This window comes from Euprymna scolopes, chromosome 35 (genome assembly GCF_053919585.1).
Source record: "Euprymna scolopes isolate OS-2025 chromosome 35, ASM5391958v1, whole genome shotgun sequence".
Lineage (NCBI taxonomy): Eukaryota > Metazoa > Mollusca > Cephalopoda > Sepiida > Sepiolidae > Euprymna > Euprymna scolopes.
The window spans coordinates 69,000,398-69,014,726 of record NC_136516.1 but is presented as its reverse complement, the minus strand read 5'-3'; the positions used below and the strand labels follow the sequence as shown (position 1 = coordinate 69,014,726).

The 14,329-nt window shown below is 33.7% G+C and overlaps 1 protein-coding gene across 1 annotated transcript in view; it reads left to right on the top strand.

Moving 5' to 3' along the window:
* Positions 1 to 4,532: 4,532 nt before the first annotated feature.
* The window catches only part of LOC145259904 (PH domain leucine-rich repeat-containing protein phosphatase 2-like), a 210,188-nt gene continuing 200,391 nt past the window's right edge, over positions 4,533 to 14,329 (top strand). Inside the window, exon 1 of the mRNA XM_080117835.1 lies at positions 4,533 to 5,027. The gene's annotated coding sequence lies outside the window, so the exon portion shown is untranslated. The remainder of the gene's footprint in view (positions 5,028 to 14,329) is intronic.

The window sequence follows — 14,329 nt, the reverse complement described above, 5'->3', positions numbered from 1 at the left end:
GAATTATAAATTAGTTTTCTTTGCAAGAAGATTCTGCATATTTGTACCAGAGAATTGAAATCATTTTTAAACAATGAAAATCGTTTCAAACCGCAAAAACGTAACACATACATGTGAAAGTAAGAAGCCAATGCTAACCTGAAAACTTCTATAAGATCTGGTTAACAAAATCAGTTTTCTTCAGAGATTCACCTGTCAACCGTGCATGGAATAACCCAAGAACGTCTGCTCAGTACTCGCTATCATGTCTTTGGTTGGCGGAAAAAGAACATTCAGTGACTCACATACAAGCCTGCTTCATTTCATGCTTACATTTTTACACACTAGCGACAGTCAGGCAAACAGAAACGAATTGCTACTCATAGCTACTAATGCAGTATCAAGAAAAAGGTAAACCAACACACATACATAGTTCCACATTGCCAAATAAGTATATTACTTACACACACATATTCATGAGTATATTTACTTACACATTTCTAAGCTTTGTATCGACTAACCCAACGTGTTTGCATAAATGACTAAAAATAACTTTTATATTCTTGTCTCATGCATAAAAATGTTTTATAGAATTGCGTTTTTTTTTTCTCAAATTTTCACTTACAAAAATTTGTTTACGTTTTTTGTTTTGCTAACTGGTGACCCTTCTATTCTTTTATGTTTCATTTTTTTTTCCATTTTATTATGCATGCAAGTACGATCTTTCATTTCTCTCCTCACTATGATATAACATTTCATTCTAATATATATTCAATTAGTCTGATGATGAACTAATATAAATAAATAATGTAACTTTTATTTTTTTATCATTTCAGTTTGTCTAATATATATATATATATATATATATATATATATATATATATATATATATATATATAAGGAACTTTGTGTCTGTGGGTTCGTTTCTTATAGACTCCAAAACTGCTGAAACAATTTTTGTTAGATTTCACAAAACTGTATCTTATGTGTTTGGGAGTCTTCTTAGATAGGTTTTGTACGGGAATGCCTCCTACAATTATCAGAAATCGATAATCCCAAAAAAATATTAAAAATGGAACAGTCCAATTTTTACCAAAATTAGCATTTTTATACCGTCTAACATCACAAATGCTTTTGAGAAGTTTTATCACCACACAAACGAATATGTTCAGCGTATAAAAAAGCCTACTGTTAATTTTTGCATATAAAATTAACAGTAGGCTTTTTTATATGACAAGGGCGGGTTCGAAATTAATGTTTCTGATTAGAGCACAACTGAACCATTATACATGATTTTTGCATTTTAAACTTTAATTCAAGCCATTATCACTACACAAGTAAAAATGTCAGGTATATAAAATATGCAGTAGGTTCTTTGATATGATAGATGTGCGGTCGAAATTAATGTTTCTGTTTTAGGCGCAATTGAAGCATGATACTTAACTTTTGCATCTTAAACTTTGATTTTATATATAAATTTTTTTTTATAAAATCAGCAATAGGTTCTCTACAGTGTTATGAACTAAGTCAGTACGAGGAAGAATGTGGAGCTTCTTCCAAGCGCACAGTGATGGGTCCTCAAAAAGAGATAGCAATCAATCGATTTGATTGAAAAATAGGCAAGTTTGATGACAATAAAATATGGGAGGGTGAAACATTCGTTGATCCTTATTTAATCCCAGCAATTATTGCGTCTCCCTGCTAATATATATATATATATATATATATCAGACGATATCAAAACATCGTTAAACTCACTACTCGTTCAAGCAGCCGCCAATAGCGTAATGGTTAGGAGCCTTGACTGCCGTACAAACGGTCAGGTTTCTATCCTGGCTTGAGGTAGTTGCCTGTCTAGCCGCACTGATGAGCTGTGAAACAGCGAAACAGTACTGTATGTGGATGACTATATATATATATATATATATATATATAATACTTGTTTATTGTTATATAAACATGCTCACATCCCGCTGCTACAAATAGCCACTTGTTTCAATCAAACAACAGATATCATCAGGCAGCGACTTGAATAGATGGATATGAGCATGTTTATATAACAATAAACAAGTATTATCAGCTCTTTTTATTGAGCACTATCTAACAACCTCGTTGAATTCATTAGTCCATTACTTTTGAATATAAAAAAACCCGAGTATGTATATGTGTGTGTGTGTGTGTGTGTGTGTGTGTTATTTAATAGACACGATACATTAGCTTGATTTTCCATCAGTACTTTTCGTTTAACGGAAACACTAGAATTCATCAGCCGACGTTTTAATCAATAATAAAAAAATATATATACAAGGTGCCTTCAATAAGTTTCCAGACATTTTTCGCATGAGCACTTTTATTGATAGTACACACATGAAACTCTAGACCCCTTCAAAGTAATCTCCTCCGGCTGCAATGCACTTATTGTACGATTCTGACAACTTCTGGAAGGCCCCATGGAAGTCCTTTTGTGTGAGCGTGCCAATGACCCTCATCACAACCTCTTTCCTCTCGTCAATTGTCTCATAATGACAGCCTCTAAGTTTTTTTTTTGAGCTAGAGGAAATAACCAAAAGTTACAGAGAGAAAGGTCTGGATTATAGGAAGGGTGAGGAACTGTCTTGATGCACATCTTAGTCAAATAGTCTGTGATCTTCTCTGAGCACCCTTGAGACAAACTTTGCGCAAATCTTCCGCATCTTTAGTTCCTTACGTGTACAGTTCCTACACTGACATCAAATTACGCACTTATTGTCTCTTTAGACACACAACGGTCCTTCTTCATGAAATTCTTTATTTGGCCAATCAACTTTGGTGTTCTGACTTCCTTACTCTTCTCACACCTCTCATTATCCCTCATAGACTTCCTGCCTTTCTTGAATCTCTTATGTCACGCAAAAACCGATGCTCGATTTGTGCAAGATGGTCCAAAAGCTGTCTGAAGCATTCCATACCTTTCTGTGGCATTTTTTCCAAATTTAAAACAGAATTTTATTGCATATCATTCTTCTAAAGTGTGCTCACGTCCAGATCGCATTTTTGAAATTCACTAGCTGTGACAATCAGGCTTTAATAGGGTGTATTCCAATTCCTGCTGTAGCTTTTCATTTGAAACTGAAATCATAAAACTTGGTAAGTCATCTCATGATACAATAACATACTAAATTTTCAAGAGTTTATGACAATTTTAAATACCTGCACAAAAGTCTGGAAATTTATTGAAGGCACCTCGTATATGTCCTTGCACACGTAATTGAGCATTCTTATTTCTCCTATAACACTGAATTACACACTATATATATATATATATATACACACACACACACACTTTCTTGGTTTCATTTTACTTTAGTCGAAGTTCTCTAAAATCAAAGAACCCTTCCTTAATTTCTATATGAGATATAATTGGACATTCCATTAAAGTCTCCCTTTACATCTCAAACGTTGAGTTATTAAAGAATTAAGAATATTAATGTTCCCCACTCTTAGTTGACGAATTAACTAATATTGTAGTATATTTTTTTAGTGTTTTTTGTGGTCTTACCAGATTCCAGGAAAAGAATTCATCTAGTCTGGTGGAGTATCCAACTTCGTGCTGCCTGTTACTGATAACATCACTTGCAGAAGAGCCACCACTTCTCGTATAAGCCAATGTGGAGTAATCATACCGAGGGGATCTTATTTGTGTTGAGAGTACGTATTATGTTATTTTGAATAAACTTTACATGTAGGGAAAAGTATCCTTATGCCAGGTTATCCTGACAAACACCTGTCCACTCGAGAATAGCGGCTATTGAGCATTCAAGTTCTCTCCACTCATATATGTGTGAGTGTGTTTATTAACAAGGAAATCTGGATCTTTTTATTATAACAATTTATAGACATCCTTTTGTTATTTTAAAGCAAGTGCTTCCCGAATACCTTATGGCATAAGTATAACTGTTTCTCAGGATTGGGAGGATGTCATAACATGATGTAATTGTAATCCACCTGCAAGTGAGATGGGGTGCTCATGATTTTTGTTTTTCTATTTTTTTTAATTATTTAAGTATGTGTGTGTGTGTGTGTGTGTGTGTGTGTGTGTGTGTGTGTGTGTGTGTGCGTGTGTGTTTTGAGTGTATGTGTGGGGGGTGTATGTGGGTGGGTGGGTGTGTGTGTGTGTGTGACGGCCCTTTTATTGACAATAAAAATCGCCTTCCAGGTGAAACAGTGTTTTAAATTACAAACCCCCACGCCAAAAATGATGAACTGTAAACCAGTGTTTCTTCTTGCTAATCCCCCCTCTGTCTCTCTTTCTATCTCTCTCTGTCTCACTCTCTCTCTCTGCCTGTCTCTCTTTCTCTCTCTCTCTCATCTACACACACACACACACACACACACACATATATATATATATATATATATATATATATATATATATATATATATATATATATATATATATATATTTAACCTTTCTTCCTGTTCCCCCACCCCGCCTTCTGTCTTCATTCTTTCTATCTGCCTCTTTCTTCTGCTCACTTTGTTTTGCTGCGTGTTCTATTGAAGTCTACCTGAGCAAGACAAGCCCCACTTCTCACAGCAGGCAGACGGGCGGCTGACACGTCTAAGTACACACACTGTGAATGGACGGCTAAGTGAGAACGCAGAAAAAAAAAAGAGAAGAGAAATGTCATTAGATGGACGTAAACTAGACGGACTTTATCTTCCTTAAAAAGGAAAGAAAAGGGGGCACCATTCAGTAGTCAATTCTGGGATCGATCAACAAGTGTTTCTTACATAATTTTTTTTTTTTAATCTATATACAAAAAAAAAAAACCTATCGAAGAAAGATACTTGATAGTAACCTTTTGGACGAAAACTTCAAAGACCCAAACAACATTTACGTTCAAGTTGACAGCCTCACAACCATGGAGTATCAGACCCTCGCCTTCAGTGCGCGTATTGTATTTTATACAGAGGAATGTTTAAGTTGAGCAGTGATTTTCTCACAGTCGAGGTACACTGTGTTTGGCATGAATTGATCACACACAGCTGGCCATACTACTTACTAGGTAGGTGAGATTCTCCTTTAACTTTGTTATGTGATTTATCTAATAATTTTCATTACATAATGCCCGTTAAGGGTTCGGGGTTTCTTATGCGACAGGTGCGCATACGTAAATCCCTGTTTTCGTTACGTTGAGCAAGAAAAACACTTTTTTTTTCTGCGTTTAAACTTTTAGTTGAAAATATTTTTCAGTCAAATACTGCTAAACTGGCAATCCCATTTTTTTTTTTTCGGTGGATGAAACACGTACGTTTTGTGTAGTTTACTTGTTTTATATATATATATATATATATATATATATATATATATATATATATATATATATATATATATATATATATATGTTATAGAAAAAATGTAATCGGTTGGGTAATCCATTGAGCTCCTCTTAGATTATTTTGAATGAGTAAAAGTGAGTTTTAAAAATTTTATATATCTATAAAAGTGAAATTGTGTTTGTGTGTGTGTGTGTGTGTGTGTGTGTGTGTGCATTTCTCTACTAAATTACTCTGTTAATTTTCAGTCTTCAGGCTCGAGATTTGACATAAGGCGTATTGAGATTTGGAAAAATCTTTTTAATCGGTTTTCGGCCAGAAAAGGTCAAAATTCAACGATTTGACCTTTGAAAACTCTGCCAAACTCCTCCGCCAATTTTGGGTCTAAACACTTGAAATTTTAATGTATTGGATATGGCTGGACCTTTTTAATTTGGTTGGAACCCAAAGCAATAAAGGTTAAGGGGACAAAATTGCAGTCTCTACCAAATTGTTCAGACATTTGAAATTTTACATAAAGTGTAATCAGACATAGAGCAAGCTTTTAAATCGGTTTTTGGCCAAAAATTTCAGCTGTCAAGGTGTCAACGTTCAAAAGATTTGACATTTGCGGTCTCTAGCAAACTTTTCAGTCAATTTTGGGTCTAAAAATTTGAAATTTTACATAAAGGGTATCAGACATACGGCAAGCTTTTTAATCAGTTTTAGGGCGAAAATTTGGCTGCCAAGGGGTCAAAGTTGAAAGAGTTGAACTCCTCCGCCAATTTTAGGTCTAAACACTTGAACTTTTAAATGTAGGTTACCTGGACATGAGTCAAACGTTTTAATATATATAGACCACAGAAAAGTATATAGACATAGACACAGAAGTATAGGCCTACTATATAGATACACAGAAAGTTCTGTCAGACACATATAAACACAGATTAATGGATATATAGGTATATAGATACATAGATATATAGATGCGGGGATTGAGAACGCACTAAAAGTGTGACTTTTTTGCATTTTTTGCATTTTTGCATGCATTTTTAAAAAAATTTTTTGCGTTTCCATACACCAAACATGGATATAAATATCACTAAAACATCCGCTGTGTCATAAGCTTCATTTCGGTACCTAATTTGCCTAGGTGGGTTGTCTGTAGGCTGAGATAAACCGCGTCACACACACACACACAGTAGGAAAATTTATATATAGATATATATAAATATGCACATAAAGTTATGAACAGTACATAGGGCCCGAGCAAAGCCGGGCTTAACTGCTAGTAATAAATAAATAAAATGTAAAATTAGTTTTTTAGTTATATACCCTTTCTCTTTCCGGCTATAGATTAAATAGTATCAATACTTGTAATGATATTCCCTATTGTTTTTAATGGACCATTCCAATCTTCTGTCTTAGTTTTCTTTCTCTATTAACACAGAAAGAGAAAGAGAGTGACACAAACGAGTGTTTATAGATACTGTGTAAAAAATATATTAAAAAAATATATGATGGAAGGATAAACAATGTTTTATTACTCTTTTCCTTTCCACCTACGGATTAAATAGTATTAATACTGTGGTGATACTTCCTATTGTTTATAATAGATCACTCCCAACTTCAGTTCTATAGCTAATTTTATAACCTTTAATTTTTTAATAAACAGAGAGATGGAGGTGAGGAAGAGGGAGAGAGAGAGGGAGAGAGAGGGGAGGAAGAGAGACAGAAGCGAGAGTCATACAAACGGTATATCTTAAAAGCGACGGTCACACAACATACAATAAAAGAGAGTAAGAGTAATAGGCAGAAACTTAGTAAGTTAATAAAAACAATTAAAATGGATATTTTTTATAATAAACTCAACCTCAAAACAAAGGAATATTTTTACATGTATTTTGTGTAATAAAAACATATAGGATAAAGTCTTAGGGAAATAAACTCTGATTGGCTCAGCTTTAGTATAATATATATGATCTGCTGACAGACTGTTTCGCTGCATCACAGCACTTCAGCACTTCAGTGCGCTTAAATAAGCACTGGCCTCAAGCTGGGGATATATATATATATATATATATATATATATATATATATATATAAGCTCAGGAAAACATCGGTACCATCGGTTTCAAATCCAAACAAACAGAGCCTATAGTTGGTCTCCCATGCCAGACTCTTATAAGCCTCTGTTCATGCCTGTTTCCCCGGAAAATAGCGGCTTATATGCTAACCTTATTTTAATTTTTGTTACATTTTTACTAATTCGGGATTTCTACCCGCAGCTGATATAGGTATCGATGCATCGTATTAAGTTCTTATTTTCAAAGTATTCTTAATAATTGGACAATCTCGCAAGATTCTCTCCCAACACACACACACACACACACACACACACACACACACACACACACATATATATTCAGAAAGTGTGAGAGAATATATAATTATTTTCCACAGCTGAACCAACGTCGTAGCCACCAAAAGCCAAGAAAGCTAATAAACCAGAAGTCCAAACTCGAGTTTTGCCCTCATTTGGGCTCATCAGTTAGACACATCCACGCTCAGGATTTGAAACCCGAGCCTCCAGCATGCTAGGTGAGCACTCTACCAACTGAGCAAACACGCCACTCACACAAGAATGTCTATTAACTTACACAGATCAAGTAACCCGCAGCACAGATCCGACAATGGAAAGAACCTACCTCATATCAAACAAGGGACGAGGTATCAAACTAGCTTTAAACCAAGCCGACGTCTCACCAGTAGGAAATTTATGAGGGTGAAACTCGAGTCTTGGATTTCTGGTTTGTTGGCTTTCTTGGCTTTTGTGGGCTGCGACTTTAGTTCGGCTGTGGAATATATATATATATATATATGTGGATAAGGCACGCGATATATTATAAAATGATAAAATGAAATGACATGGAGATAGGATGTGTAAAAAAAGAAAAAAGAAAAATAAATTAAACACAGCAAGAAATCATCAAAACTAAATATTCATCAGTTTCGTTTCGATCAATGACTTTTTCTGGAAACGTTCCTTGATCCAAACAAAACCAGTAAATCTTTCGTTTTTGATAATTTCTTCCTGTGTTCAATTTGTTTTTCTTTCTGTCTTTTTCATATACATATATAATTATTTTGATTGTAAATTTCAACTTACAGCCTTAATTTCCTTTCTCTTATATATATATATATATATATATATATATATATATATATATATATATATATATATAATTTCCTTTATTTATACAAACATTATTAGCTACAGATGTGCATACATGTTTCAGCTGTGATTTCTTTCGAAATCTAGCATCATCCGGCCACTATACTAGTATAAATAAAGAATATTATACAATAATGCATCTCTCTTTGTTATTGAGCACTATTTATAAACACTGGAGTTTCATCGAATTATCATCTAGGAAACCGCAGTAATACAATAATAGAATCATCACACACACACACACACACACACACACACACACACACACACACACACACATAAAATAAATTAAAAAAAAAAAATATATATATATATATATATATATATATATAAACAATAATTGATAATTAAATGTACTTAACTTAATATTTTGCTGCTGTTTCACAGTATCACCGACTATCACATCTCTCTTTCACATTGGTATGATATTAGTCACAACGGCAACACCATTCTAAACATATCAAAAATTCATAAATTACGACATATCTGTTAAAACATTTTTCTTGCGTGACTATAGATAAATCTCTTTACATCTATATTATTAATGAGGATTATTTGAAAGTCTTATTATACCATCTAATTTACATACGTGTACGAACACCCCATGTAAAATAGATAATAAAATCAAGTAAATAATAAACACTGAAAATAAAAGAGAATCACTCTTTCTCTAAATGCTCATGAAATTATTAAAATGTTGTTAATATAATTACTATGCAGTGAAGTAAGTGGGAGAGAAACACATAGCTTACGTGACGGGTGAGTGCTTTGTTCAATTAATTACAACTTACAGCTATTAAAAGAATTAAAATGGAATTTTAAAATGCTATGACAACAGATGTATTACCCATGACTCTCTATTGTTTCTGTTTAATCTAGAGAGGCAATGGATACCCATTATGCATGTAATTATGAAGCAAGGGTTGAAGAATCTCTAACCACGCTTCTTCTGAATCAGCATTGTCTGATTCTACTAGCAAGGAGAAATCTAGGACGACTGGAAACAATGCCGAGATAAGCGGAGAGCACAACAGCACTTGGAATTCCCAAATTGTCCCCCATTTTAGTACTGACCAAATTCAATGTCGCTTAACCTCAGTAAAATCTAACAGGAACCGATGTGTCGATGTGCTTATGTCGTATTGAACTAAATGTGCTAAATTGCTCTCCCAGGAAAATGTTGGAACCTTCAAACAATTATTATGACTTTAATAGAAACCTCTATTGTTAGTTATATCGCTATCATAATAAAAGTGTGTGACCGCTTCTCTTTGTGTCCGTGTTTCTCGTCTCTACATAACTTTTTATTTTTATTTGTATATATATATTTTTTTTTCCTTTGTTCACCATAAACAAAGCATATCGTCATTGAAAGTTTAAGGAGCTCTTGTGATAGAGGGAACTTGGGTGGGGAGTTGAGCAGTAAGATGTTTACTCACGTCGCATTTGTGTTGGTAAGAAAAAGAACCTGCGTTCTGCTTTTGTGGTTCTAGAGAAAGCTTTTTACAGAGTACCAAGGGATGTTGTCAGAATGTTGCATTGTGTAAACTAGGGAGGATATAGAATAATATAGAATGTAGGAGTATATCAGGGTTTTGGACTGATGAGCTTGTTGCTTTTGATTTGTGTCATAGAAGCATTTTCGAGGGAGTTCTATACAAGTTGTGTGGAAGAGATGTTTATTCTGATGATTTTAGTAATTATCTGTGAAACAATAAAAGGTTTAATTGTTAAGTAGTGTTGGGACGATTAATCGGAATCGGAAATCAGAAAAATCGGAGTTTTCTGAGGTATCAGAATCGGTATTGGAATCAGGAAAAGTTGAGCCTATTTTCCAATGCCGAAACCGCTTCCTTTAATTATCTATTTTATTTTGTTTTTATAAAACGTCTTCCATTGCTTGTAGTAATAATAAAATAATAAATATTTATTAGACTTAAACTTCCAGTAAGACCAAAATCTCTAGATCAGACCCTCACAAGAGTGTTTTTACGTTTGAGAAAATGCATGCACATGTAAGATGTGTTTTTACAGTAATCGGGACAAAATAACAACTTTATAGTAAAATATTTAGAGATTTATAAAGAATCGGAATCAGTAATTGTATCGGAATCAGGAAAAATATTGGAATCGTCCCATCACTATTGTCAAGTTTAAAAATTTGGAGGAATGCTATGGAAAGTAAAAGCCTGAGTGAATGTCACCAAGATCAAAGTGTTGATCAGTGATTGTAGTGTTAGAAATCCACCAAAAAGAAAAACGTTCCCCATGCTCAGTGGTAAGGGAATCGGATGCAACTCAGTTTACTGTGATACACGTAAACATTAAACAAGAATTGCAGTGGAAGTTAGGGTTGAGAGATGATGACCAGTTTGTGTGAAATAAGTGCAAGACATGTGAGACAATAAAGAAAGAGTAGAACTCATATGTGCAGAAAGTATATTTCTGTTGTTCAGAAGTTCTGTTACTTTGGTGATACCACTAGAGCACAAGGTGGAGCAGGTGCTAGTATGTTGCAAAAGTTAGAAGTGGATGGAATAAATTTAAGAATAATATCCAAGATGAGAACGATAGTCTGAATAATCCACAAAACACAAAAATAATTTAAGGAATTGTTCTTTTTTCCATCTCTTACTACTATTGGCATGTCATGGTTTTGAGATCTAAAACACCTTCTGAGTTTTGTTTAAAACTTTCTACCATCATCCTAGATCGTGATGATGATGAATAGTTGTACTCTTGGAAAGTTCCAAAAATAGAGACCCATTCTCTTGTTCAGTTCGTAGAAAGGGAGCCAGAGACAATTCAATTTCGAATGGTACTTGCAAACATTGGATGCACAAGAAGTGCAGTGGAATTACTGTTTGGTTGAAAGATGTTAACCAGTTTGTGTTCGAGACGTGTAAAACAATAGAGAGAATAGAACTCAAATGTGGATGAAGTATATTTGGATGATGAGTTTGTTGATGTTGTTCAGAAGTTTTGTTATGTTAGTGATATCAAAGAGTGCAGCAAGTGCTAACAAAAGTTAGGAGTGGATGACGACCAAAGGAAGAGTCTATCATGTCTATAATGTGAGGATGTATGGAAGTGAAACCTGGCTAGTGAGGGTTGAGGACATACATTGCATGGAGAGAAATGATATGAGAATGATATGATGTATAATGCAGACTAAAGATAAATTCAGATTTAATGACCTCAGAGAAAGATGAAATCTGGATAGTATAGGGACATGTATGCAGAACAGAAGACTCCGATTGTATGGCCACATCGAAAGAATGGATGAGAGTTCTTGGGTTAGTAGATGTGGATCAACTGAAATAGCAGAGTTAGTTGGCAAGAGAAGGCCAAAGAAAATATGTGAGGAAATGATATGGATGGACTTGCAAGAAAGAAGGATAAATAAATACCAGACCAGAGATAGGTTACTTTGGGAGTCAATTTCTAAAAGCCATCCGACACATGCAAGCATGTAAGATAGGCGTTAAACGGAGGAGGAGGAGGAGGAGGAGGAGGAGGAGGATGATGATGATGATGATGATGATGATGATGATGATGATGATGATGATGATGATGATGATGATGATGATGATGATGATGATGATGATGATGGAGAAGAAGAAGAAATATATACCTTAATAGCAGGATACAACTATAATCACCGATACACCAGATGTCAGGAGATCATAAAGGTTAATCAACAATAAGAGCAGACATTCTTGGCCTTCGGGCCAAGATCAAAGTGTAGTATCCTTTCTTCAGATGCTACACTTCAATTTATTGTTCTCTCTCAGTGGAGGAGAAATCCTTCACGACTGAGACAATTTTTATTTTTGCTTCTCCACGTTAGAAAACGACCCTGGTGTCTAACTCTGTCCCGTGGGGAGGCATTGTAAATAAGAACAATGAGCCTATGTCTAGAAAGGTATTCTTTATCGACTAAGGATAGAAAAGATAACGTGCAGCACCAGAACAGATACTACACCTTGTTTCTAGACGTAGTCAAAGATTTTAAGTAATAAAAATAAAATAAATACAGAGAGGGCCCCGAAAATGCTTCAGAAACCACACACACACACACACACACACACACACACACACACACACACACACACACAATCATGAAGTAGGTGGTTGCGACTCTACCTTGTACATCCTATATAATCTTCCTGAATAAGAAGAGGAAGATTATACAATGATTAATTTAATCCGAGGGGGGGGGGCAAGAACGATAATACTGACGACCCAAGACATGTAACTGCAAAAGAACAATACAAAAATCCTTTTTTTTCTTTTCTTTTTCATAATAGCTGAAGATTTGTTATCTAACAAGTAAACACACTTCGGCTTAAAAAAACGACAAAGATAATAAAAATAAAACTACATAAAACATACTATATTTGAATAATACACCTACAGAGAGATGATTAATCTATTATATAAAGAAAAGTGGTATTTTCTGTCTGTGTGTGTCTGACTAAAAGTAAAAGACTACACAATATACACTAAGAAACCTTATGTCATCCAATTCAGTGTTACCCCAAACTGATTATGATAAAAATAATGCCAATAACATGGTGCAACAATAACGAATTAAAAGAAAATTTTGATTTATCATTTTAAATGCTATTTATATCCAACTTTTGAAACACGGCAAAAGAACTTTATAATTTAGTTATTAGTTTTTTTCTATTACTGACGTAAACAGTTATTTTTGAGGGTTTATGATTATTTAAAAAAAAAAAAAAAGGTTTCATCTTTCCAATCGTCCAGACCGAACTAACTAATTAGCCAAATAATTGTTGAGAATTATTTTATTGCCACCAGCTTGGTACAAATGAAAATTGCAAAATCAGCAGCAAAGTTTCATTTGTCAGCATAGAGGATATTTAGGTTGAACTTATAAAATTCGACAAGATAATTTTATATATCAGATACCAAACTTTTCTTTATTATTATCTAATTTTATTAGGTGATTATTTAAAAAACAGTTTATCTTATCAGCCAAACTAAGTTATATATAAAATAAAAATCATATGAAGTACGTTATTATATTGCTAGTAGCAGTGAACAACAATAACAAATTCAAACCGGCAAGTCAGAACAATGCTTTACTTGTTAAGTCCAACTTTTAAAATCTGGAAAGATGATTTTATATGTTAGATGTTGAAGATCTGCACAATGAACAATCCTTAAATTTCGGTGAAATTTTTTTTGTATGTATTTGTATGTGTGTGTGTGTGTGTGTGTGTGTGTGTGTGTGTGTGTGTGTGTGTGTGTGTGTGTGTGTGTGTGTGTTTGAATGTATGTGTGTGTGCATGTGTGTAAAAAGAATATTTAATGTCTAATTGTACCAAAACATTGTTTTCTTTTTTGTTGTACAATAACAATAGAAAAAATAATACTTCATGTGTAAGAAATAAAGAAAACACAACCGCTAGTAATCAAAAAATTGAAATTCTCTATGCTTTACAAAATAAATGTTTTCATGTTTCGGTTTTGTATGAGTGCATAAATTTAATTCAAATTCGAATAAATAATTTTTATTAGTTTTACATATGTGACGACATTTTGACAATAATCTCTTCAATCTGCACAGAAAAATATGTTTATTCGAAATGACGTATCCAAAATCAATGGATATGCAAACAAAACAAACTCCAATCACAATGTTTAATTTCCTTTTGAAAAAGCAATTTATCTCGAATATAGGAGATTTAAAGGAAAAACGCAATTTGCATCATTATCTAATGCTAAATTAGTGCATTATTACAGTCTCTAATCCAAATATTGTAAAGAGTCTTCAAATAAAAATCT